Source organism: Alosa sapidissima, chromosome 1, assembly GCF_018492685.1.
Source record: "Alosa sapidissima isolate fAloSap1 chromosome 1, fAloSap1.pri, whole genome shotgun sequence".
Classification (NCBI taxonomy): Eukaryota; Metazoa; Chordata; class Actinopteri; order Clupeiformes; family Clupeidae; genus Alosa; species Alosa sapidissima.
The window spans coordinates 23,848,840-23,875,042 of NC_055957.1; the positions used below are offsets into that span (position 1 = coordinate 23,848,840).

The window sequence follows — 26,203 nt, forward strand, 5'->3', positions numbered from 1 at the left end:
GTGTGTGTGTGTGTGTGTGTGTGTGTGTGTGTTGGCTGTGTTGGGGCCGGCTGGCCGTTTGCAGCTGCCCTGGTGCCTGTGTGTGGGGAGGAGAGGAGAGCAGAGCAGAGCAGAGGGGAGGTCTGCTAGCCGTTGCTGCTGCAGTGCCGCTCTGCTCCAGCTGAAATGGGTCAGCCCAGAGATGTTGGCCGCTCTCTCTCCCTTCCTGAGTGTGGCCACATTTTATTAGCAAGGCAAAGTGTTCCATGCACAGTTCCCAAGGTTCCCGACGAGAGGCCCCCGTTTCAGGATTTTTTTTTTTTTTTTTTCTTTTTTTTGAGAGGCTGCACATACAGTACAGTCTGGTAGCCAGACTACATGGGCCACACACACAGCTGTCCTCTGATAGAAATACTATAGGTGGAAAAAACACCATGGAAGTGAAGGCAATTAAAGAAGCTCCTTGGCTACTATGTTGATGTGTTTTCACAACACTTGGTGCACTTGAGCTGCATTACGACGTAATGCACTGCCAGGCACAAATGCAGCCCTTCCCCTCCTCTCATAATATTGTGGTCCGTGGTATCAAAGGTATGTCTGCCTCTGCGTCTGTGTCGCTCAAAGACTCTACTGTGTGCGCAGTTCCACTCAAGCCACTGCCAAGAGGCACAGATGTCCAACGCCTTATCACACTCAGTCATGTGTGTGTGTGTGTGTGTGTGTGCGTGTGTGTGTGTGTGTGTGTGTGTGTGTGTGTGTGTGTGTGTGTGTGTGTGTGTGAATGCATGCACGTGTACTGTGTGCACTCACTGGAAGCGGTTGAAAGATTCTGTAGTCCACTCTCTGTGGTCCAGCCTAAACATCTCCCATCTGCTGACCAATCCCTGACCTCCACCTCCTCCACAACACACACACACACACACACACACACACACACACACACACACACACACACACACACACACGCACACACACACACACACACACACACACACACACACACACACACACACACACAGTGTAGTGTACACACTGCACACATCCAGCGCTGACTGATTTCACAGACTGTGGGTCTTCTGGCAGGGCTGCGTCCTAGCCCAGAATTCCTCTGTTTTTCCTGACCAGGAGACCTCACATGTCCCTCCCTAAAGACCGTCCGGAGTGTCCCCAGCGAGCTGTCTGATTGGCTGCTGAAAGCTTGATGGCTGCTCTCTCCATCCACAGCTCCCATTAAATGCTCAATAAAGCCCCAATCTCAAGCCTGACAGCGCTAATAGAAAAACACCTTTCAGCCGAAAATCCGCCCCCCAAAACAGGGAGAAAAACACACTCCCTGCCCAAAGTAAGCACGTCTTTCTGCTAGCTTAATAAAAAGCTGTATTTCTCTTTTGCACCAAATGGGATTTCTTGTATTTGCTTAACAGTGCCCCATGTGCAATAGGGCTAGTCAGGTTTAGACAGATTTGGTTCATTTTCAGTGAGCGTGGAGCTGCACATGACAATGAGTTTGATTTGTGTTTCATGTAGACATGCACCTCAGGGCTCAACATGACTGGAACTGCGAAAGGATATCATGGTGGTTGCACCGTGTGTTTGTGTGTGGGGGTGTGTGTGTGTGTGTGGGTTGTGGGTGTTTGGGTGTGTGTGTGTGTGTGTGGTGACTGGAGTGAGTGAGTGTGTCAGAGCCACAGAGCAGAAGTGACACATGCATCACAGGGTTGTGACATGCTCAGGTCAGTCAAGAGGTCAGTGACCGGCCAGCCCAGGGAGTTGTCTGTCTGTGCATTTGGATAGATGGGCTTCTTTGTTTTGTGTGCAGAAGTTTCTGAAAAAGGCCAACAGACATATTTGAAAAATCATATATATTTGTATGTATGTATGTAGGTATGTTTGTATACATTTATACACTGTACAACATTGCAATGTATACCTGTTTTGTGATTTGAATTCTAGTGTGTTTGTGCATGTGTACGTGAGCATGTTTTAGTGTGTGTGTCTGTACGTGTGTGTGTGTGTGTGTGTGTGTGTGTGTGTGTGTGTGTGTGTGTGTGTGTGTGTGTGTGTGTGTGTGTGTGTGTGTGTGCGCACACAAGGGGATGTGAAAGGTGGGGACGGTAATGAGAGGAAGCTGAGATGGCCCCTGTGCAAACTCTGCGTGTGTGGGTCTTTGTGTCTTTCATTTTTTTCTCTTCCTCTCTCTCTCTCTCTCTCTCTCTCTCCTTGTCTCTCTCTCTCACTCGACATTTTTTTTCTCTTTCCCGTCAGAGGCGGCCAAGCGAGGCCAGAGAAGCAGTTCCTTGGCAGGCCCTAATGGCAGTATGATGTAGTCTGTTGTGACTAGTGCATTCCTTTCAGGTTAAACCAGGGAAATTGCATTGTGTTCAGATTCCAAGTCACATGAATGTTTTATTGCCACAAGAGCGTCAAAGGTCCTCCTGGGGCCCCCAAGAGAGCAGCCGAGGGGGGCTTTGACGCTGAGCGCTTCAGATAGGCAGAGAGGAAAACACTTACAGCTAGGAGGATGGTAGAAGGTGTGTGTGTGTGTGTGTGTGTGTGTTTGTGTGTGTGTGTGTGTGGTTTGGGGATTGGGGCTTAGTGGCATGTGTCTGATAGACTGTGACAGTCACTTAGAAGTATTTCACGTTCCCTAAACTGTGACTCTTATGAAGAAGCACACAGTGCGCTGGGACAGTTCCAGGCTGAGGGGAGTGTGATGGGACACAAGTAGAGATGGAGAGAGCAGGAACGAGGGAGAGGACAGGGAGGGGAGAGAGAGACAGAAGGAGGGAGAGAGAGTGGAACAGGAGGAGGGGGGGGGTGGAGAAGGAATGTGCCACACAGGGGTCTGGGCCGCCTCCTACACAGTGTGTGTGTGTGTGTGTGTGTGTGTGTGTGTGTGTGTGTGTTGTGCCTGCAGGGGCCAGGAGGGATCTGTTCCCTGCACGGCAGTGACGGGAGGGCCGTCTCTCCTCATGGTACCGTGTGTTACGACTCGCACTCCCTCATTCCAGCACAGCCTGCCTGTAACTCAACCTGCGAGTGGACACAGGGAGGGGGGGGGGGGGGGGGAAAGAGAGAAGGAGAGAGAGAGGGGGAGAGAGAGAGATAGAGAAAGAGAGAAATGGAGCCAAGAAAACAAGCCAAACCCTTTTGCGAGAAGGACAGAGTGTGTGGTGATCTGCTGTTATCATGCAGCTTGAGTTGAAGGTTTCCTGAGATTGGGCTGTAGTTCCCCCTCTGGAGCGGTCATTCAGCTCTCCATTTGAGGACAGACAGAATGTTCATCGCATATGGAAGACGACTTCCAAGAAATACCATTTTATGTTGGGGGAAAAAAATCACTGCCGTGTCACTGCCGTGTTTCCTGTGTTTGTGAAACACTCAATCATTTTATGTTGCGTAATTTTCCTTCTCAGCCCCCCCTCCTCTAAACAGCACACACATTCACACACACACACACACACACACACACACACACACATACACACACACACACACACACACACACACTTCTTCCTTTGGCTTGATCAATCAAATGAGAATGACAGCATGGACTTTCCAGCCCTGTGGTAGTCAACCCCCCCCCGACATGTCTGACTGTGAGAGCGCCAAGAGTGGGGGTGTTTGCGTGTGTGTGTCATCTGAGGAGGTTGGGTGGACAAGTGTTGGACTGGGAGCTGCTGTCCCCCTCACTCTGAAGATCCTGCCCCACTAGAGATGGCTGCTGATCGTGCCCTGTGTGCACACAAGCAGGAGGGAGCATGCTCAGTCCCTTAGTCCTCCTGCTGTCACTGTCCCCTCAGGGGGGACACCACTACCACTGATGAGGGTTGACACCAAACAGACCGGGTGTCTTCTTTGTAAACCAGAGAGACTCACTACCAGAGAGAGGCAGCATGGGTAGTGTAGTCACCTTGGTGTACAAGGGTCAGACGCACTGTGTCCGTGACAGGAGATTTAGACTACATTGCCACTCCTTGACCCTGTTGTAGTGAAAGATACATTCATCTGTCCATCCTGATCCTTTTTGTGATGTCTCATGAATAAAATAGCAGGAGCGAGTGAGGCACTCCTCTTCCTCCACCTCCACCTCATCCTCTCTCTCTATCCATCTCCTCGGTGGGCTCCGTTAATCAGCTAGGTGGACAGCGTCTGATCTGGCCCAGCACTAATGAACCCACGCTGGCTGTCAGAGGCAGCATGTTGCTTCCCTCTCCTGTCCTCCTCTCCTCTCCTCCTCCTTTCCTCTCTCTCTCTGACACTTGGGGGTAGAGATGCGGTGCACTCCAAGGTTGGGGTCCCCCAGGCTGGGACCCCACTATCAAAGGCATGATAATGACCATCCAGCAGCATGCAGGGGGAGCGCTGGGATGAAAGGCTCCGTGTCACAGTGGTGGGCCCCACGGCAGAGCTGGACGCCTGCATGGAGTAGCTCCGCCGTGGGGCCCTACTACTGCAGGTCACGGAACTCATCTCCGGTGATCTTGTCTCTCTTGTGTGTCTCTATTTTTTTTTTTCATCTTTCGGTCTCTTTGTTGGATTGCGCCTGGGTGCGTGTGTGATAGCAGGCTGGTGAGAGGAGAGAGTGCAGCTTTAGCTCGGAAGGGCCATAAATATGACAGGGGTCAAGCAGGGTCATCAGCTAAGCACTCAATCGGCCATAAACTCAATAAACGACTCATGCCTGTCCAGAAGGCCCTTCATGGTGATGTATAGTGATGGGCCAGAGGATGGGGGTAGGTGGTATATATACGTGTGTGTGTAAGAAAGAGAGAGAGTGAGTGAGTGTGTTTATGTGCACAGTACATGATTCGTACAAAACTCCCTTTAAAAATTATGTTTCTCTTTTGAAATTATGAGATTTAAGTGTATTGCAGGCGCACTCTCTGGCATAGTTTAAAATGCTTATGCTGAGGTCTATGCAATTTATTTTCTGTCCTCTCTCTCTCTCTCTCTCTCTCTCTCTTTCTCTCTCTTTCTCTCTCTGGCTACAGCCTTGCCTTGTATACTTTAATAATTTATCTGGCTTGTTGCTCGCCTTGGCTCTGCCCTGGCCTTTCACTTTTCCTGCTGCTCTGTTTGTTTGCTTTGAGCAGCTAAATCTTGTTTGTGCATGTTAATAAGTCAAGCCGGATTACCCATCCCCTTCCCGCCCTGCGCACGCACAGAAGCGCACGCGCACACACACACACACACACACACAAACGCCCCATATGCAAATACCCCCCCCCCAACCCACACCCAGCTTCATCCCTAACCGTCGCACCCCTCATAGATTCAGCTGCATTAGCATCTTTGTCACTGCATGCACAGTATATATCTCCTTGTGTTAGAGTAGGAGAGAGAGAGAGAGAGAGAGGGGCACTAGGCTAATTAAATTAATTCACATGCATGTAATGATTGCTCACCATCTATTTTTAATGGGTGGTGCATATCAAAGAGCAGTGCAGCAATGCCTTGCTTTCTTGCTTTCTCAGAGGAGGGAGAAAGCTGGACTGGGCCAGGCTAGCGCTCGCTCACACAGGGCTAGCTCCTCACGGCTTCACGGCACTGTGCATGTCACCACCAGGCTAAGCAGGACCATGTGTGCGAGCTGGCCCCGGCCACGACTCAGGACATAAATTAGCATTCACTTATCGTGCGACACTGTGATTATGTTAGCGTTATGAGATAATCCCAGCTGTTGTTGTTACTAGCAGTATGGACAGGATACTGTTTATAAACTGTTCCTGGGTGTTGAGGGCGGAAAATATGACAGCTGAGAGAAAGAAAGAGAGAGAGAGAGAGAGAGAGAGAGAGAGAGTTCAGATCTCATTGAAATATGCTTGTTTTGTTTTACTTTTCCTACTTTACCACATTGTCTGTGTGTGTGTGTGTCTGTTTGTTTTTTCTTCAGCTGTTGGGCTCAGAGTCAGTGGGCCTAAATGCGAAGGCACTGTGGGGTTTAGTGGGTCGTGACTAAGAAGGCTTGTTCACAGAGCTGGATTGCTGAACATTAACCCCAGATCCTACCTAAGCAGTTGAGAAAAAGAGAGTTCTGGTGTGTGTCTGTGTGTGCATGTGTGTGTGAAAAAGACAGAGCATGGCAAGGGGACCTTTTATGCATGGGAGATGTCCCTCATCTTTAATATATACACCTCCGCTCTGCTCCTCGTCTCCGCTAAGAAGGAGCATAAATATTTTAACGGGCCGGCTCTCAGATGTGAGAAAGGACCGTTTAGCTCACCCACTCAGAAAGTCGTGCATGCCGGCCCATCCGAGACGACGACCGGAGCGATGGGCAGAGGCCGACCCATGACTCTGCCCCCCCATACCCCCCCCGCCCTGCCAGGGTAACATCTGTCCGCCATGCAGTGGCGGGCAGCTGGTTGGCTGTGGGGCTGGTGACTGGCCGTCACACAGCAGACATTCCTGTTTGATTAGGAGCCCCTGTCACAGCCCCGCACCCCCGAGAGCAGACCTGTTTACGTCTCTGCGGTGATTGGGTTGACTAATGCGCACAGGTCTGACAAATCTCATTCCTTGGAAGCGAGAGTTGAGTGAACCAGCCACATCACACTGAACCATTAAAGGTCACTTCTGAAGAAATCTTTCATGGATATATCTCTGATGTTCATAACACTTAATAAGTGACGCATTTTCATAGTCACAGTGCAGGCGCAACCGCTTAATCAGAGTGTGATAACTGATCCCGCATCAGTTCCCGCCGTGTCCTCTGAGGGTCTGTGTGAGTACATAGCGCTCGGGCTGAAGGTCTTTTCTAAAGAGCTCATCCTCTAACACAATGTCAGGCTCACTGGGGTTCCTCTCTCCACTGCATTTCCATAAAATATGAAGCTCTGTGTTTCCTGTAATTAAAGGCACGTGTGCGTCTGTTCAGGGGGCCGCACTGTAATTAGCCCCAGAACAGAGCACACACACACACTCACTCCACACACTCTTCACCAGGACGCCAGAGCTGCTGCTCAAACACACTCGCAGCCAGGAGACGCATACACACAGCAGCCAGCTCTGTGGCTCACTTCATCACACACACACACACACACACACACACACACACACACACACACACACACACACACACACACACACACACACACACACACACACACACACACACACACACACACATGCACATACACACCATTCCCATACATACACTCCATCAGATGCTCTCTTTATGACACACATGGGCCTACACATAGACACACTCCTATGTAGATATAATGCACATATGCACACACATTCACAAACATACACACTTTATCACACCCTTCTCCCTAATATATCCACATACTCACACTAGACAGACACACACACACACACACACACACACACACACACACACACTCACATACACACACATACACACACAGACATAACACACACACAAACACACACACATATGCACATATGCACCAAATGGAGAACAGAGGGTTTAATATCCCCACTGTCTCCCCATAGCAGAATTATCTCCATAGACATCCATATATTGATCTGTGTCTTAGCCCTGCATAATTCTCCCCATCTGTCTTCTCTCTCTATCTAATCTGCGCGGGCCCTTAATGGGTGCCATTCCCGCCATGAACAAGATAGTAATGTGCCCCGGTAGCTGTTATGATGTGAAATGACCCTATTGATTGCTTACCCTGCTGACAAAGGAGGTGGCAGCAGCCACTTATTACTGTTAATGAGGTGTGGGATGTCTTAAGTGGCTGTTCTGCATAATGGGCCCACCAGCTACCTGGCCAGACCTGCACCCCCCCCCCTCCCCCCCCCCACACACACACTGAGCTTGCCACGCACCCGAATATATGACACACATTACCAGCTCACACACTGCAGGTACCTGATGACTAACGGCATCCATTTAGCAGTTGTTGCTGTAGTAAAAACACACAAGCAGTCAAACATGGCATTAGGACAGGAGGACACACAGGTATGAAAAGAGCACAGGGTGTACTCGCAGACGAGGGAACAAATATCGCCACACACATGCACATGCTGTTGAACAGGGCGAAGAATGGGCAGCTCTTTAGCGCGATCCTGTTAACAGGAAGTACTCCAGATAACTGCTATCAGAGGGCTCGTTGAGTGAGCCCACTCCCAAGGAAAGTGTGTGCTCGGCCAGACAACAGGAAAAGGCTCCTGATGAAACATTAGTGTGAAGGCCGCAGGCAGAGATCTGAGAAACACACACACACACACACACACATGGATACACACGCACTCACACTCTCACAATGTGTAATGAAGACAGGAAGCCACCATGCACCATGCCAGAGTGTGTTCTGGATGAAGAACATCCCGTGTGTGTGTGTGTGTGTGTGTGTGAACCCGCTGGCAGGAGCACCTTGGATGCCTGCTCTGGCTAATCCATGGGACATATCCGATCCGCCACAGTGCATGTGCGACACATGTTTTTTTATTCATTCCTCTAGTCTTTTCATCTTCCGCCGCAACCAGAACGCTTCCTGATATTTTCTTCCCAAGCTCAGGACAAACGAATAACAGATGTGAGAAGGGGTTTTTTGGAAAAGGTTCTCCTCTGTTCCTGCTCTCTCTACCCCCCCCCCCCCCCCCCCCCCCCTCAACCCCCCCCTCACTCTGCTGTTTTCTCTGCTGTCTCTGGGTGACACGACACTCTCTCCATTTCTTTTCTTTCTCTCTCTCCCTCTCTCTCTCTCTCTCTCTCTCTCTCTCTCTCTCTCTCTCTCTCTCGTCCTCATTGGCCAGCTGCGTAGGGACAGCTCTCACTCTGGTCTTACGGGGGACGGAAAAAATGCAGTGGGGTGACGGTGAGCGTGGGGGTGTCTGTCTGGAGGGGATCCTGCCGAGCGGGAACTCTGTGGCTCCCGAGGCCTCGGTCCCCTCTCCTCAGACACTGACTCAGTGGCGCAGGCTGCTTAGTCACTGATACAGGACACAGTTTGTCACAGGCACACTCCTACTAAAGAAGACTCCCACTCCCACACACACACACACACACACACACACACACACACACACACGCCGATACACGCAGGTTACTGTGTTCATTATTTATTATTCTTAAGGAAAAGGGAGAGGGCTGCGTTTTTCCACTCTTGCGAAAGGGGCACCTCTTCAGGAGAAAAGTCTCACGCACTCGCAGGAGTATCGCATGATCCTTTGAAATCCCGCTGAGTGTACTTTTTCAAACTTTCGCTGCTTTTTTTTTCCGATGAGAGAACATGAGCTGGAACCAGCCGGCAGCAATTCTCCTGCTCCCGACTCGCGTACAGTATGGACAGTAATCCCCACTTTCCTCCTATGTTAATCGATAGACTCCGGTGCTAATAACATAATAATTTAATATATTGCTTGTTTATCAGTTTCTCAAATGAATAAATCCATGGTGTATTGATGTTTTATGACCAGAGATTTATGCCAGCAGTGAAAGGGTCAGCAGGGGGGGGGGGGGTGGTCTCTGGGAAGAGTCAATATTTTCATATGTAAGCCTGTGAAATTAATGACCTAATCTTTTCAATAAGAAAGCTTGTTTTAAAAATGTAATCCCCTCACAGGTCCTGGGGAAAGTCTGATCCCCTGATCAATGGTAGCACCAGCGCTCCAACACTCCAGTGCGCTGAGCTCAATCTCAGTGCAGCCCCTTAAACAGGGCCCTGGACACAGCCGTCAGGACAGGACTAGGCACAACAAAACATTGCAAAAGTGAACTGAACATCATAAAAGAACTAGCGCTAAATGATGCAGAATGAATCACTTCCATCTATGAGATGTTGTGTATAGGGCGTAACTACATGGGTAATTGGAGGTAATAGGTATGTGTGAAAAGGTGAATGCAATGTGTGTGTGTGTGTGTGTGTGTGTGTGTGTGTGTGTGTGTGTGTGTGTGTGTGTGTGCGTGTGCGTGTGTGTGTGCGGTACTTAGGTTAAGTATGACTGTGTTGCAGCACATGTGGTGGCCTGACTCTGACCCGGTTAGCCCTTAGTGCTGACAACCCTGTTGGCCTTCCTCTCTCTCTCTCTCTCTCTCTCTCTCTCCCCCACCCCACGCAACCCCCCGCCTCTCTTTCGTCTGGAGGCCACAATACAAGGAAGGACACAAACTGACTGAATCCACTTAAAGGTCTGTTTCCTGCTCCCACCCCTCAAATTAAAATGTCATTACTTTACTTGGCACTCAATGTCTCTCTCAAGTATTTCATTAGCAGAATGAAGGAACAGAAATCAATGAGCTCAGAAAATGAATATAGCAATTATGTCTGAAACAAATGAATGCAGATAGGAATGGTCGTTCCATCAAGTGTTTATTGCTTAGGTTTTCATTTGGGCTGCTAGATTGAAAGGGCTTTGGTTCCATGCCAGCTATAGCCCTCTACCTAGCTCAAGAGGATTGAGCTCAAATATGAGTGTTTAATGGTGAAATCCTACACCAGATACATCACCTTGAAAATGAGGCACTCAAACACTTTAAATCCTTCAGACACTCATGGAAAAATATGCTCGCAGGTTCTTCAAATACTTGTAGGACATAGCTGAGCTCTGAGCAGGAATGTAGTGATACGCTGTGGCAGCAGGGCCAGGCCGTAAAAATAGCCATGGAGCTGCTTCAGAGGAGCTACTCGGAAGGTAAGTGAAGGTTATCATGACCATATACAGGCAGGCTGATAGATGGGGCTGTGCCTTAGCCACTCCTGAGCTGAGGAAAAGTGAGAGCGCACAAGGAAGAAGGAAAGAAAGAAAGAGAACGAGAGAGAGTGAGAGAGAGAGAGAGAGAGAGATGTCACCTTATGTCACCCATTTTTCCCCATCATTGTTCTAAAGTGACTCCCTCATTTACATGCCAGTGATGGGAATGTGCCCTGACAACTCCCATGCCTGTTTGTAATGCCAGGGAAGCCACCTGAACTGAAATTGAGAGAGAGAGAGAGAGAGAGAGAGAGAGATGGAGGGGAAAGGATGCTCGGCGCTCCCAGAACATCTGGCGCCGCGTCACAGGGAAGCTCCGTCGCTGTCATTAATTGTGATGAAATCATTTAAAGCCATCAGGAATAAATGAGCCTGTTAAGAGACAATCACACTCCACTTCAGCTGGGTGACAGGCAAGGGCTCCACAGTGCATGCCGTCGTCTCCCTCTCTCTGTGTTTGTGTGTGTGTGTGTGTGTGTGTGTGTACAGTCATTAGATGCATTCATCTCGCTGGCTGAGCAGTAAGTGTAGTGTTAGTTAATGGGGGCTGAGCGCGGTTGGCGTTGAGCTCATTTGCAGCAGATCTGTATAAAAGGCTGATTATGTGGAGCCGGGCCTCTGTAGGGGGTTAATTGGCTGGATAAATGAGACAGCGATGCTTCATAAACGCACCGGTGGGTGACAGGAAGAGTACATGTGGTCCCAAATTTTACAACAATAACAACAAGCAAAACCGCGCTGCCTGCCGCTAACACTTGCACACACACATGGCCCACTTCCTGTTCACTCGTCCTCTCTCCTCAGGGATCGCCGCCGTTTGGACGCGCAGTTTAAGGTGGAATGGCCAGTGCAGAGCTCCACTCTCTAATTATTTGCAGTCTTTCTCACAAGATCTTTTAGCATGGCACCAACTTATATATATATATATATATAGGCAGATGCTTAAATTTGTGATTATTTTTTTTTAAATTGATTGTTTGATAAGTGGCTATTGCCATTTGCCCATCCACCCAGTGGCCTATCGGCAGCCCTAAAGTCTGACAGCTGTCTCTCACCTGGGCTGCAGACGCTTATGTGGTGACCTCTGACTCTGTGCGGTCCCCATCTCTGCTCTCCTCACCTCCTGCCTGGGCTCCACACGCCCTCGAGGGATGGCCGCTTGAGAACAGGAAATGGAGAAAGAGAGAGAGGGCTATGAGTGTGTGTGTGTGTGTGTGTGTGTGTTTGGAGGTTCGAAAGTAGGCAAGGCCACCAGGATGTGCTGAGTGTGAGTGAGTTGGTTGAGGAGGAGGTCCTGGGGTGAGGGAGGTCTAACAGTCCCTTTGAGCAGAAAGATTATTGGTGTGCCGCAATTTACAAGAGATGTGCCGTCATTAGAGATGTAGTTGGTCGAAAACCAAACCGCTGGGTAAATCTGCCATGAAATACTAGACTGAAGCAATAAAACCTGAGCATCTGCAAGAAAATGGAAACAGATGAGCACGACTCAAGGATACTCTGTGTTATTTTTTTCCCCTGTATTTCAGGGTGTGTAAGAGGTAGATAGAGAGAGAGAGAGAGAGAGAGAGAGAGAGAAGGAAAGAGAAAGAAGGGTATGTGTGTGTCTATGCATATGAAAGTGTTCACATGTGAGCAATTTGAAGTGTGAGTGTGTGTATTTGTGTGTGAAACTATGTGCTTGTGTATAGATCCATGAGTTATTTCATGCTTCAGTGGTAGTGTGTGCAAAAGTGTGCACGGATGTGTGTGCGGGTGTGTGTGTGTATGTGTGTGTGTCTGTTGACTGTGGAGTAATGGCCTTCACTGGTTGTGGGGCAGCAGGAATCTGCTGGCAATAACAGCATCAGCTCTTGGCCGCCGTCCATTCATCCCGGAGGATTAAGGTATTGTGGAGGACACTCGGTGGAAAGCCACCACCACCAGCAGCCCCTCTGCCCAGCCTGGACCCTCCTCCACCCCCCCCCCCCCCCCCCCTCACCACCAGCAGCCCTCTGGCCAGCCTGCCTCCCCCCCACGCCCTAAGAGCCCTCAGACACACTGCCCCCCCCCAAATGGGAACATGGTGTAGAGCACAGAGAGGTGCGGTGAGGAGCGTCGCTGGCCTCCATTGTGGTCGCGGTGTCGCCTTTCTGCTCCTGACAAAGAGGACAAGTGTGGTTTGTCTCTCTTCTGTTCCCTGCTCTGTCTCGGCCAGAGTGCTGGCTTCCTGACGGCAGCTCTGGTGTAACGTGTCACCTGATCATTCCTGGGGGCTTGATGCAGTCGCGTGATGTGTGTGTGAGTGTGTGTGTGAGTGTGTGTGTGTGTGTGAGTGTGTGTGTGTGTGAGTGTGTGTGTGAGTGTGTGTGTGTGTGAGTGAGAGTGCAGCGTGAGCGTGGTTGAGACACATGGTGCTGATGGCTTTATTAGAGCAGTAAACTCAAGACCCACGAGGGTTGGCAGGCGACGAGCACCCATGCTCCTGATGACACACACACACACACACACACACACACACACACACACACACATAAAAGTTCTCTGTCACACACACTGTGCACTTAAACATACAAGTGTGTTTCCCATCATATGGCTGCTGCACTGAAGACTATTACGCAGTGCTGTGTGTTGAGGGCATAGAGTCTGAGGAGAGCAGCCCAGCCATTAGTCTCTGCCAGTGGTGGCATGGCTCCCTGTGCTCCACATCAGCCTGAGAGTGCTACAAGCCCAGAGCCCTGTGTGTGCTACAGGCCTCGTATTGACAGCCCCCGTCAGTGTGGACATATCTGAGGATTAAGTAGCCAAGTTAAGGAAAGGGAAAATCAATAGTTTCCTCTTTTAATTCATGAGAAAGCCTGTGCTAGTGAAAGGGGAGAGTGGAGATGTGGGGGGGGGGGGGGGTTGCTGTGATGGAGTCTGTCCAAGGAGGGAGAGACAGAGGGGGACGACCCCCCGGAAAGCTCTCCATCACAGCCACTCTGAGGGCAGCTGAGCTCTTAGTTCTCCATCACAGCCACTCTGAGGGCAGCTGAGCTCTTAGTTCGGGGAAACTGCAGCATGAGAGACACAGTGGAGCCCTGGGAAGAGGAGAGCCTCAGCCTAGCACGCCTCACTCAACCCACAGATATCACGCCTCACTCAACCCACAGACAGCACGCCTCACTCAACCCACAGATATCACGCCTCACTCAACCCACAGATATCACGCCTCACTCAACCCACAGATATCACGCCTCACTCAACCCACAGATATCACGCCTCACTCAACCCACAGACAGCACGCCTCACTCAACCCACAGACAGCACGCGTCACTCAACCCACAGATATCACGCCTCACTCAACCCACAGACAGCACGCCTCACTCAACCCACAGATATCACGCGTCACTCAACCCACAGATATCACGCCTCACTCAACCCACAGACAGCACGCCTCACTCAACCCACAGATATCACGCGTCACTCAACCCACAGATATCACGCGTCACTCAACCCACAGACAGCACGCCTCACTCAACCCACAGACAGCACGCCTCACTCAACCCACAGACAGCACGCCTCACTCAACCCACAGACAGCACGCCTCACTCAACCCACAGACATCACTCCTCACTCAACCCACAGACATCACGCCTCACATCACGCCTCACTCAACCCACAGACATCACGCCTCACTCAACCCAAACGTGTGGCAACTCACACACACGGCGGACACGGAGGATCCTCACAGATACATGAGAGTGAGAGCGAAATTAAACAAATGGATGTTCGTTAGATGTAGCCAAGCTGGGGTCGTAATTAGCATGCTGAGCGTCTGGGTTGCTTGCACAGAGTGAGTTGAAACATCGGTTTGAAACAGTGACTCCTGGTATCCTCGTTTTGCTCATGGCCCACCCACATACTGTAAGTGAGGAAAGTATGAAGTGCCGAATCACGCTTGGCTTTAATTGATTTGAGTGGACACCTACGAAGAGAGACTTTAATTTGAGGTCTTTTAGGCAGTTGACTCACTTTTTTTCTGTAAAAGAAACTCAAGGAGTCAGCACAGTGTTAAAAAATAGGCAGCCTAAGGCTTTTTAAGTACTACCTGTATCTTGTGCCAATGAAAACAGGTATTAGCCTGTGCAGATGTATAACTTCATACTTGCCAGCGCTCCTGTGTTTTTTCAGTTTGAAGGAGTCACACACACTTTCGCACACATGCCTTGTAAATCTATCCTTTTCCCACTAAAAGCGCTTTGGAGCCCTCGCTCTTTTTAAAACATGTGTCTGTGCTTTCTGCCATTTGTAGAGGGGTCGAAAAACAAGGATCACAAATCTCTTTTTTATTTGTTTAAACTCTTGCCACCAGAAAGTATGCAACTCGATTGTCTTTGGGCAAAAGCTGCAAGCAGAGAGGCAGAAAGAGGTGGGGGAGTGAGGGAGGGCCAGTGAGCAGAGAGAAAAGAGAAAGTACCAAAAAGAGCAAAAGAGGAGGGTAAAAATGGAAGGCATATTCTTTGAGTGGTGTGGAGGTAATGGTGGACTCCCTACCATGTAGCCCTGCCTTGCTTGTGGTCCCGCAAAGTGTGTGGTGAATATGAGGAAAGGGCGGGGCAATGTCCGTCCAGCCAATGAAAGTGGAAACAGCGGAGCAGGACTGGCCCAGACGCCCGTCACTCATCTAATAAAGTCTAATAAAGGCACGTCTTTCTTCTGGCAAAAGTCAACATGAACTTTTTCTATTCGCTTTCCAGCAATATTCATGCGAGGGAAAAATCCTTGTTTCACTTTTGACTTTTCCTCCCATTTTTCACATATTTTTTCCTCCCATTTTTCACATATTACTGTGCAGCTCTGAGAGCCGCACAGTGCTTCCCCCGGTCAGCGCTCTTTCATGCGCTGACAGACACTGGCTGGACTGTTGCACATCCGCGTGCTGCTGATGGAGGCTTTAAAAAAGGTCCAAGCGTGCCAGCTCCCTTTATATGCCCCCTCACAACTCAACAGCAGAAGCCTCGCAGCGGCATGGCACGGCACGGCATCAGCGGCAGCAGCAGGAGCCTGCGTGCTACAGTCTCACATTGTGCCCTGTGCTGACTTAAGTGAATTTGAATTTTTTAATGAACGGTTCAATATCCAATTCATTAAAGTGGCTGTTTTATTTGATGCATTTTTTTTTTCTCCGCGGTCGACTCCACTGTGAGGTGAATGAAGCAGCAGTAGAGGAGAATGAGTGGGGGGTGGAGGTGGGGTGGGGTGGAGGTTAGGGGAAGAAGAGACTGGCCTCTTCTCTGATGGGATCACGCTCAGAGTGGCATCCCGTGGCTCCCAGGAAGTCTTCCTATCTCTTCTCCCCCATCCTGTGTTTTATTTTTTCATCCGCCGGGTCCCCAAAGCGACAGGCACTCTGGCCAATTTGGGCTGCGCTGTGCTCTGGAGGAGAGGAAGCGACGGGCATCATTAGAGGGAGGTGAGAGACAGGGTTCACAATCAGCCCCACTCCTCCCCTCAACTACCATTCCATCTCTCTCTCTTTCTCTCCTCTCCTGTGCTTCTGTGTCTCTCCATCTGTCTTTGCTCGGGGCGGCAGTGCAGTGTTAAGGCAGAGAGAGACATGTTGGGGCTGTTGTGGAGCATTAAAAACGTAGCCTGTGGCTTCAAACACACACTCCTCTCACTTTCTCCTCTCTCTCTCTCTCTCTCCTCTCCCTCTCCCTCTCCCGCACTCTTATCCATTGTAGCGTGAATTGGCTTGGCTCCTGCCCTGTAATTAGTGTCTACTTCACACACACTCTCTGTCCCCTCTCATCTGTTAGCTTACTTCAGATCAACTCCCTCTCTTGCTTTCTCTCTCGCTCTCTCTCTTTCTCTCTCGCTCTCTCTCTCTTTCTCTCTCGCTCTCTCTCTCGCTCTCTCTCTTTCTCTCTCGCTCTCTCTCTCTCTCTCTCTCTTTCTCTCTCGCTCTCTCTCTTTCTCTCTCGCTCTCTCTCTTTCTCTCTCGCTCTCTCTCTTTCTCTCTCGCTCTCTCTCTCGCTCTCTCTCTTTCTCTCTCGCTCTCTCTCTTTCTCTCTCGCTCTCTCTCTCTCTCTCTCTCTTTCTCTCTCGCTCTCTCTCTTTCTCTCTCCTTTTCTCTCTTTGCTCTCAGCCTTTCTCGCTCCCTTGTCTGTGATTTACAGAACTGAGGCAGTGAGACTGGTACGTCCCTACACACAGGGAGGCAGAGTGACTCATGCTCACAAGCATGGAAACTGCTTGAAGAACACACATACAGACACACCGATAAATGTGTACATACACACACACACACACACACACACACACACATTCTCTCTCTCTTTCTCTTTCTCTCTCTCTCTCTCACACACACACACACACACACACACACACACACACACACACACACACACACACACAAACTCAGAAGAGAATCAAGGGAAGTATGAGTGCGAGAGGTGGGTGGGAGAGGGGGGTGGAAGAGCGAGGCAGGGGGAGACTGCTCTTGGATGCGGATCAGATGGTGGGGCCGGGAGCATCAGATTGGCTTGAGACATGTCAGGTGCCTCTGAGTGGTGTTGTTCTACACCGAGGGCACAGCCACAGTCCGAAAGTATTGATTTCTGGGCTTGTCGGAAGGCAGCAACTGTCATGTGGAGAGCCCTGACCTTGGTACAGCCAAGACAACTATTCCCCAAGTCCCAGCCGGCCTGCTGAAGCCCCGAGCTGCCGACAACAACAACAACAAGCAGCCACTCTGACCAGAGAGGGGGGGGGGGGGTAGAGGGAGAGATAGAGGGAGAGATAGAGGGAGAGGAGTGTGAAGAGTCCGAGCCTGTCCTACTCCCGGGAGCTCTCCTTGGGCAGCCTGGAGCCTGGTTATCACAGTGTTTGGAATGACAATAGCTTGACTTCGATTTCCCTCCCGAGACCCAAATCAGATCCATAAGCCAGAGGAAAACGAGCAGCAGAGAGGAGAGCGGAAGAGAAAACAGAGTGAGTGCACAAGAGGAGGCGGAGGGAGGGAGGGAGAGAGGGGGATGTTTTGACATCGGCAAAGGATTGTTGAAGCGGGAGTGCAGTGGCTTCATGTTCATGTCAGACGCTTAGGCTGGATGAGACACGAGAGGGCCCTGTCACCTGTTAACATCCCACCCCACCCCAGTCCACCCCACCCCACCCCAGTCCACCCCAGCCCAGCCCAGTCCACCCCAGCCCAGTCCAGCCCACCCCAGTCCAGCCCAGCCCAGTCCACCCCACCCCACCCCACCCCACCCCAGCCCAGTCCACCCCAGCCCAGCCCAATCCACCCCACCCCAGTCCACCCCAGCCCAGCCCAGTCCACCCCACCCCAGTCCACCCCAGCCCAGTCCTGTCCTGTCCTGTCCTGTCCTGCCACACATTCTCTAAAAGCACTAGCGTCCCCCTTAAAGCGGCGGCCATGGCAGCACGAGGAAGCTCAGCAGGACTTTGAATGCACTCTGGTGACTCACAGCTAAAGCACTAGCCTCTTTGACGCAATGATATCAAATACAGGGCAGTACAGAGAGATGGCAGCCACATTTGAAATGCACAGAAAAAAGCAACTTCAACCACTCGTTTGATGAAATTCCAAATCTAAAAAAAAAAATCAATAGTAAAAATGTTTCTGAAGAATATATGGGCATATTGATTAATGTATGTTTAAATCAGAAGGAAAAATCAAACAAGAACCACAGTAGTTTATTCATGTCCAATATTCCCATAAGGGAATTTTAGTCTTATGTTTTGAGATTTTAATTGTGTGTACACATATGTGTCTGTTTGGCTACAAGGTTAAGTGGTCATTTATGAATGAATAGTGCCATTCCAAGCCAAACAACCATGTGAAGGAACATGTATGCATTAGCCTAGCTTTCCATTTGTGAAGGCCTGTCAATTATAGATGAGCCCGCTACCATAAATAGTTAAAAGGGTAAATTATGAAATGACAGGTAATGACAACAGATTGTTCTGCTAATAGGCGGAAACAATGTACCAACCACCAGTTCTAGAAAAACAGTTCTAATTCGTGGTAGAGGATATGTTGTTTTTGTGTCGTCATTCTCTCAATTCAATCTTGCTTTTGCTGCAATCATAGTGCCCTTCCTGACCTGTCAGGTGTTTACACACTATGAGATTGAGAGGTTGCACAAAATCATCTCTCTAGAGTCCAGGAGCTGAGCCCTGGAGTTGTCCAGTGTGGTAGAAATCATGACACTCTCCAGATAGAACCAAGCTAAGATTGGGTTCAGGCCCACTGTGTCCATTGTTTCAGCTGAGTCAGCTGATGGCTGGCTGGAAAGGGACTCCTGTCAGATGGGAAGTGTCGTGGCGGTCGTCGCCGTGTCGTGGCGGTCGTCGCCGTGTAGTGGCGGTCGTGGCCGTGTAGTGGCGGTCGTCGCCGTGTAGTGGCGGTCGTGGCCGTGTAGTGGCGGTCGTCCTCTTTCTCTCTCTCTCTCTCTCTCTCTCTCTTTCTGCCTATACCTCTCTCTACAGGTGTATGAGTGGAGAAAGAGAGAGAGAGAGAGAGAGAGAGAGAGAGAGAGGCAGGCTTATCTTGCAGGTCCTCGTGGAGCTTAGCTCAGCATTGTCACCTCACCACTATCACCAAGACAGATTAGAAGCAGGAAGGTTTTTAAAGACACAAGCACAACTAAGCACACACACACACACGGACACACACGGACACACACACACACACACACACACACACACACACACACACACACACAGAGAGAGAGACCCCCTGACACACACACACACACACAGATCCCATCTGTAAGACCCACAGTGCGGAGGGCAAGCAGACCTCTACTATAATCCAGTCTACTAGATAGCTGAATACACAGTCCTCTCTGTCCTCCTCTACAGCACTAATGAGCTGTGGTCTAATTGAGATAATGAGCTAAATTCATGCAACTGCTTTTGAAATTAGAGTATTTATTTTTCACCAGCTGGGAGCAATGAGTATAACATAGAAACTCGAGGTCTCGTCTTAGATCAGTTTCTCCACCAGAAGCATTCTGAGAGAAATGCTGAACATGTGAGCCTAGCTGTGCTGTCACATAATGAGGATGTCAGCCTCCAGCTAGAGAAGTCACAGTGACTGAACCCAAGAGACCGAGGCAGAGAAGAGACGAGAAGAGAGGAGAGCACATCAAATATGGATGCCATATGACACGCTTGAGAGGGGCAAAGCGCCTCGGTCGCTGCTGCTGTCATCCCTGCCGCGTCGCACGCCTTTGTTTACTCACACTGACACGGATCTGCCGTCTCCCTGACACCAGACTCGCACCAGCCACACACACACACACACACACACACGCACATACACACACACACACACGCACACACGCACGCCACATACATTATGTATGCCACCACACAGCGCCACTGCCAGCTCTGCCAGGCCGGCTGCCTGAGCCTATTTCACACGCGGGCAAACCTGTTAGCGTCAGCGGCGCTCTGATGCGGGCAGACGGCAGCATCCCTGTCACCCTCAGGGCACGCGCCAGCCTCTTGGACGAGCTCCATGCCGGTCAGGGCTGTGCCCCGTGGCAGAGGTGGCCACGATAAGGGCTGGCGGACCCCAGGGGATGGGGGGGGGGGGGGGGGGGGGTGACTCTGTGAAGTGGCGCACTCGGGTTAGATGGGTGGGACGACGGGAAAGGGGTCATTAGCGAGTGCCCTGCCCAGGCATTTGTCTAAATGAGCGCACACCGCCGAGCAGCTCGCTAACGGAGGCTAATTAGCGCGCGACAGAGCGGCCCCCGTCATCTCAGCGGACCGCCGGGGCTCCCAGCGGAAGGGCCATGAGAGCACTTCATTACACACGCACTGCCCGCCTGGAACGGGGGCAGAGACGGAGACCAGATAAGTCCCTTCACCTGAAATGTCCCCCCGTCTCTCTCTCTCTCTCTCTCTCTCTCTCTCTCTCTCTCTCTCTCTCTCTCTCTCTCTCTCTCTCCATCTCTGGCCCTTGTAACATGGACTCTCTTTCAAGCTGTGAGGGGGAAAAAAGTAAAAGTGCAGTGACATTGGAGTTGTTTTTCAGGTCCAGGAGAGATGGAGGGGGAGCAGGAGGAGGGATGGACAGAAAAGGAGAGAGTTGAAAAGAGAGAATCAGAAGAAGTATTGAGTGGAAGAGAGAGGGAGAGAGGGGAGAAGAGAGGGGGGGGGGGCTTCTGCTTGTCCCTGGGCTCAGGATCTGAGGAACACATGACTCTTTCAGAACAGGCTGTCACGTAAACTTCACCGTGTGAGAGAGTGAGAGTGAGAGAGAGAGAGAGAGAGAGAGAGAGAGAGGGAAAAGAGAGGGAAAAGAGGGAAAGGAAAAAAAGCTAAAAGGACAGACAGGCGGCTCTTGTGCCTGTTCTGTAATCTCAGCGCAGTTTTTTTTCCTCCCGAAGACGCAGCGCCTGAGCAGACTCAGGAACTCTTTCTCCCAGGGGGCCGAGCGGCGGCTGCAGACGCTGCCACACAGGAAACCAGTGGCTAGGATAAACAGGCCGACACGCTGTCCTCCTCCTCCTCTCTCTTTCTCCCCTCGTACTCTATTTCTTCCTGTCTGCAGGTTTGCCTTCTATGGTGCTTTTGAATTATTCTAGCTCACAGTACAGTGATGTGACACACACACACACACACACACACACACACACACACACACACACACACACACACACACACACACAAACACACTATTTTTTGCACAACAGTAATTAAAACATAACTGGAATGCCAAGATCTGGCAAAGTAATCAATGCATCTCTTTTCCCCTTAACGACCTGTGAAAACAAAGCAATAAAGAGACACCGCGTGTTTGTCTTGGCCCAAACAATGCCAGATAAGAGCAGCGGCTGATTACACACACACAGGCCACTGCCCTCACGCAGCTGTGTAGCAAAACTGTCACCGCAGACACCACCGAAAAAGCCTGTGTGTGTGTGTGCGTGCGTGCGTGCGTGTGTGCGTGTGTGTGTGTGTGTGTGTCTGTGTGTGACTCAGAGGGCAGTACATTTCACAACCTCTGTTGTGTCACACCTTCCTGCAGTCCAAAGACTAGAGAAATGACACACAGAGCCGCGCGGTGTCTCTGCGTTGACCCTGCCACATCCCGACACCATTAGAGTGCTGATAATGGCTCCCTCTGAGTGTGCTGCTGGACGATTACAGGCGTGGAGGTACGTGGTCAAGGTTGTTCGACAACACAGTATCAGTAACACCACTGCTCTGTCACACCAGTGAAATGGACGATGGCTGTCCAGAGCTGCAGCCTGGTGTCTTTTGTGACCCCTGGTATTTTTTTTTCCGTGCCGCCACCCCTCGAGTGGAGTGAGCCGTCCGCGCTCCACCGTTAATCGCCGCGCTTACGGAACACGGGACTCGTGGGCCTGAGAACGGCGCGGCCCCCCGGGGGGCTTGGGGGGGGTGAGGTGCTGGGCCACAGAGCAGGCCCCGGGGGAAAGGGTGGGGTGGGGGAGCTGGGACTCCAGGCGGCCGAGACTGCGCTCTGAGGACAGCGAGTGCAAATGAGCTCCGTTTCAGGCGGGTTTGTAGCGCGTGTGATTGGGGGGGGGCGGGCGGACGTTAGCGCGAGACGGAGCAGGAGCAGGAGACCAAGCATGACTGACGGCTTTTAATTAGTTAAGTACAGATAGGGATAAGAGGCAGGAATAATATTATGTTTAATTCTGAAAGGGAATGGGTCTGGGACCCAGCAGCCGGCGGGGAAAGACGATCTTTTTAAACATTTGGAAACATGACACCCTTCCAGACAGGGAGAGGGGTCCAAGATTTTTTTTCTCTCTCCCTATTCACTCAATCCCTGTTGAGCCATATCACCAGGCTGTGCTGCTCAAGTGGTGTACTCAGGCATTGCACAAACACGTACACAGGCACACACACACACACACACACACACACACACACACACACACGTACGTACCATGGCAGGGACAACGGCAGCATCATCAAATAAACAAAATAAGTTACTATACTTAAGCCAACATTCAGATGGCGATTTTTTTTTTTTTTTTAATTTGATCAAAATCCACTGCTGAAGGTAGACTTACAGTTCAGTTGGTTCCCAAATTCCACAGTGCTACGTGTAGGCAGGGAAAGAGAGCTATTTAAATATGTGAATGTGCACAAGGCATGATAGATGTTGAAATACATGGGATTACTGTCAGGTGTATTACATGTAATGATTGTGATTTTTTTTTTTTGGATCACGGTATCCTGATTAAAAATTTCAGCTCCACTGCCTTTTTAATTAATTACCAAGGCCACTCTGAGGATAGCGGCCGCGCCAATTAGACAGAAATGAGGCGTTGATGCTTATCAGTCTACGCCGCACAGCTGTCACTAGTGCTCCTCTGCTCTGCGGCCTCTCCCTCAGGTGCTCTCACACACACACACACACACACACACACACACACACACACACACAAGCGCACAAGCATGCATGCCTCCACACAGACATGTTCAATTTTATAGACACATTCACGGTGCATTTTCACATCACAGACGCATGCTGTTTCTGAACATCCCTGCGTGTTGAAGATGAGCCAATGCATATAACTCAAACGCAGGCCTCTCTGCCCGAGCATTTTCTTACGTCTCTCCGAGCCTCCTCATTCAGGGAGGAATAATGGTTTTATTGTGGGGAGGTGAGGGCTGAAGCTTTGGGCTCCGAAGGGATGTGTGGGTGAGCTGTTTCCCATGGATGTCTGCGGGCCGCCCTGCCCTCACTTGGCCCGGGAGGTTCTCTCCAGCTCCGACGGTAGAGGGGAGCGAGGCCAGCAGGACAGGCCTGGGACATGGCGGAGAGGTTTCACTTCAGGCCCGGTTGCCTGGTTGCCGGGTTGCTTTGGCGAGGGTTTGATTTGTCGCGGGTTGCCGCGGAGACGGGTGCTTGTGTGGTTGGGTGCCCCTAGTCGGTGCCACGCTGCAGGGCCACCAGTGATTCTGCCTCCGCAGCACCAGTGCTCTTGACTGGGCGCTTTTTAATGGGTGGCTTTACAGCCTCTGGCACAAGCAAAGGCCAGGCACCTGAAAAGGAGCAAAGTGATCCCTCTCGGCCCCTTTGTAAAGAAATGTCCAGTTTAATGGGAGGGGGGGGGGGGGGGTCTCTACAGCTGCTCGTCACCCTGTGTGTGTAGGAGGTGAGGGTGTGAGTGGATACTGGTGGTTGTGGTGTGTGTGTGTGTGAGTATGTGTGTGTTTGTGTGTGTCTGTGGAGGGATAGTGTTTGCTGACTTGGTGGGAAAGGACTCGTTACGAGGCCGAGGCTCATTTCCACTTCAAGGGAGAATCTGAAACATGGCATCAGCAGCCCTCTCCATCAGCTCCACACACACACACACACACACACACACACACACACACACACACACACAGCCCCACTTATACGTACATGGTCTAGTGTTTACTTGATGTCTAGAAAAACGTGCTGATATTCAATGTTTTTTTTTTACCATTGCCACTTGAAAACAGCCAGAAGCTTAAGACCAATGGGGGGCATAAGCTGTAGTAAATATATCACTTTCATATACAGGCAAATGCACACACACACTTCAGACATGACACCAGTGTGTCTTTGTGTGTGAGTGTGTGTGTGTGTGTGTGTGTGTGTGTGTGTGTGTCTGTGTCTGTGTCTGTGTGGTGTGTCTGTGTTTGTGTGTGTGTGTGTGTTTGTGTGTGTGTGTGTGTGTGTGTGTTTGTGTGTGTGTGTGTGTGTGTGTGTGTGTGTGCGTGTGTGTGTACTTGTTTGTGTGTGTATTCATCTGCAAATCTGCGTGCCCGTGTTGCGTACCCACGTTGGTAAAAGCTTAGCGGTGCAGTGCCGTCCGCCGGTGAGGGCGTGAGTGTATTATCCAAGCGAGGGAGCGTCAGTCAAGCAACACAGACAAACAATCAAATCAACGGCAGGTCTGCATTATGACCAGAGGAAAGACCAGGAAGAATACGGAGGCTTTGTTCTCTGGAGCTGTGTGTGTGATACATGACAAAAACATTCCAGACCATTTTGTTCAATTGAAGCGTTAATTAGACAAGGCCAAACAAATAAATGCTGTTTAAGTCCACTCACATACAAGACTAGCCAGAAGAGAGTGAAAGAGAGAGAGAGAGAGAGAGAGAAAGAGAGATAGAGAGAGAAAAAAATCAACAACAACATGGAGGGGATGTGCTGTAATTATCTTCCATTGCTGCTTTCTGACATTTTGTCGACATGAGTAATTAATTTAGTCTTTCTATTGGGTAAGTCCAAGGAGCCCAATTAACATGCATAATATTGCTGCATCGTGTGAAAACACCAGTTTTTAATACTTGGGGAATATTCAAATGACTTCCCTGCATTATTCAAATGTCTTAGCAAAGTCATCACTGGGGGGATGACAAGACTCGAGTCATGCAAAAAACATGACCCAAAAAAATGAAATGAATTCTATCTGCGCCAAGTACACTCATTATGCACACTGCTCTTTATATATATTTAAAACATTGTTAATCAGAGCCAAATGGACCTGATGCAAGGAACCAGAAAATGCATGTATCACACTCAAATGTTTAGACTTTTAAATTGCTGTTGTTAACATATGCTGTACATAGCACCATGTCCCTTTTGAACAGATAATATTAATACATAAGGTGGAAGATTTTTTTTACTTTTTTTCTGTGCACACAATGTTGGCCAAAAAGAAAACAATATTTTTTTTTCACTGTTTCTAAATTTATTTGAAGATGTTATTTTTTACTAGATGCTATTTTTACTAAACTATTTATCGTCAGAAGTAAATTAAAAATCATTTAGATGATGAAATCAAATGAAAAATAATTGGACTTTCACATATACATGAATGATTACTGACCAAAATGGGAAGTGGCGATACACCACACCAGTATGACTTCTTGTGGTGTGTGTGTGTGTGTGTGTGTGTGTGTGTGTGTGTGTGTGTGTGTGTGTGTGTGTGTGTGTGTTGGGGTGTGGGGATGTGGAAGCAAACAGCGCCGGCAGTGCGGGAGTGTTTTACAGTTGCATCTTAATTCTTCTTTATGGGTGTGTGTTGTGTGCTGTGCTTCCCATTGCTCTCCCATTGCTCCGTGCTGCTGTTTGTTTTTTAATGAGGGCAGAAGGCCCCCTGGCAGTGGCAGCAGTTGGCTGCACTGTCGTGCTCACGCAGTAGAGCACCACTAAGTAAATATTACCAAAGGCCAACCCATGTGGAGGTACGCTCACAATGCAGACATGCTGGGATGTGCGGTTTTAGACACACACACACACACACACACACACACACACACACACACACACACACACAGTCTCTCTCTCTCGCTCTCTCTCTCTATCTCTCTCTCTTTCTCTCGCACACACACACACACACACACACACACACACACACACACATACACACGCACACATTATGCATTATGTTAAACATGGTATAATTTCCCTTAGTTTAATCTTTGATTTTGTCTCAGTGCTGGTGGACATACTTGAGGACATACATGGGCCCTGTGACCATACACAAATACTGTTAACATGAGCATGTATAATTTGTGTGTGTACCAGGCA

The 26,203-nt window shown here is 49.9% G+C and overlaps 1 protein-coding gene across 5 annotated transcripts in view; it reads left to right on the plus strand.

The window, feature by feature from the left end:
- bnc2 (basonuclin 2) overlaps positions 1 to 26,203 on the plus strand; it is a 166,231-nt gene that overhangs the window by 77,821 nt on the left and 62,207 nt on the right. The gene's annotated exons all lie outside the window — the stretch shown is intronic.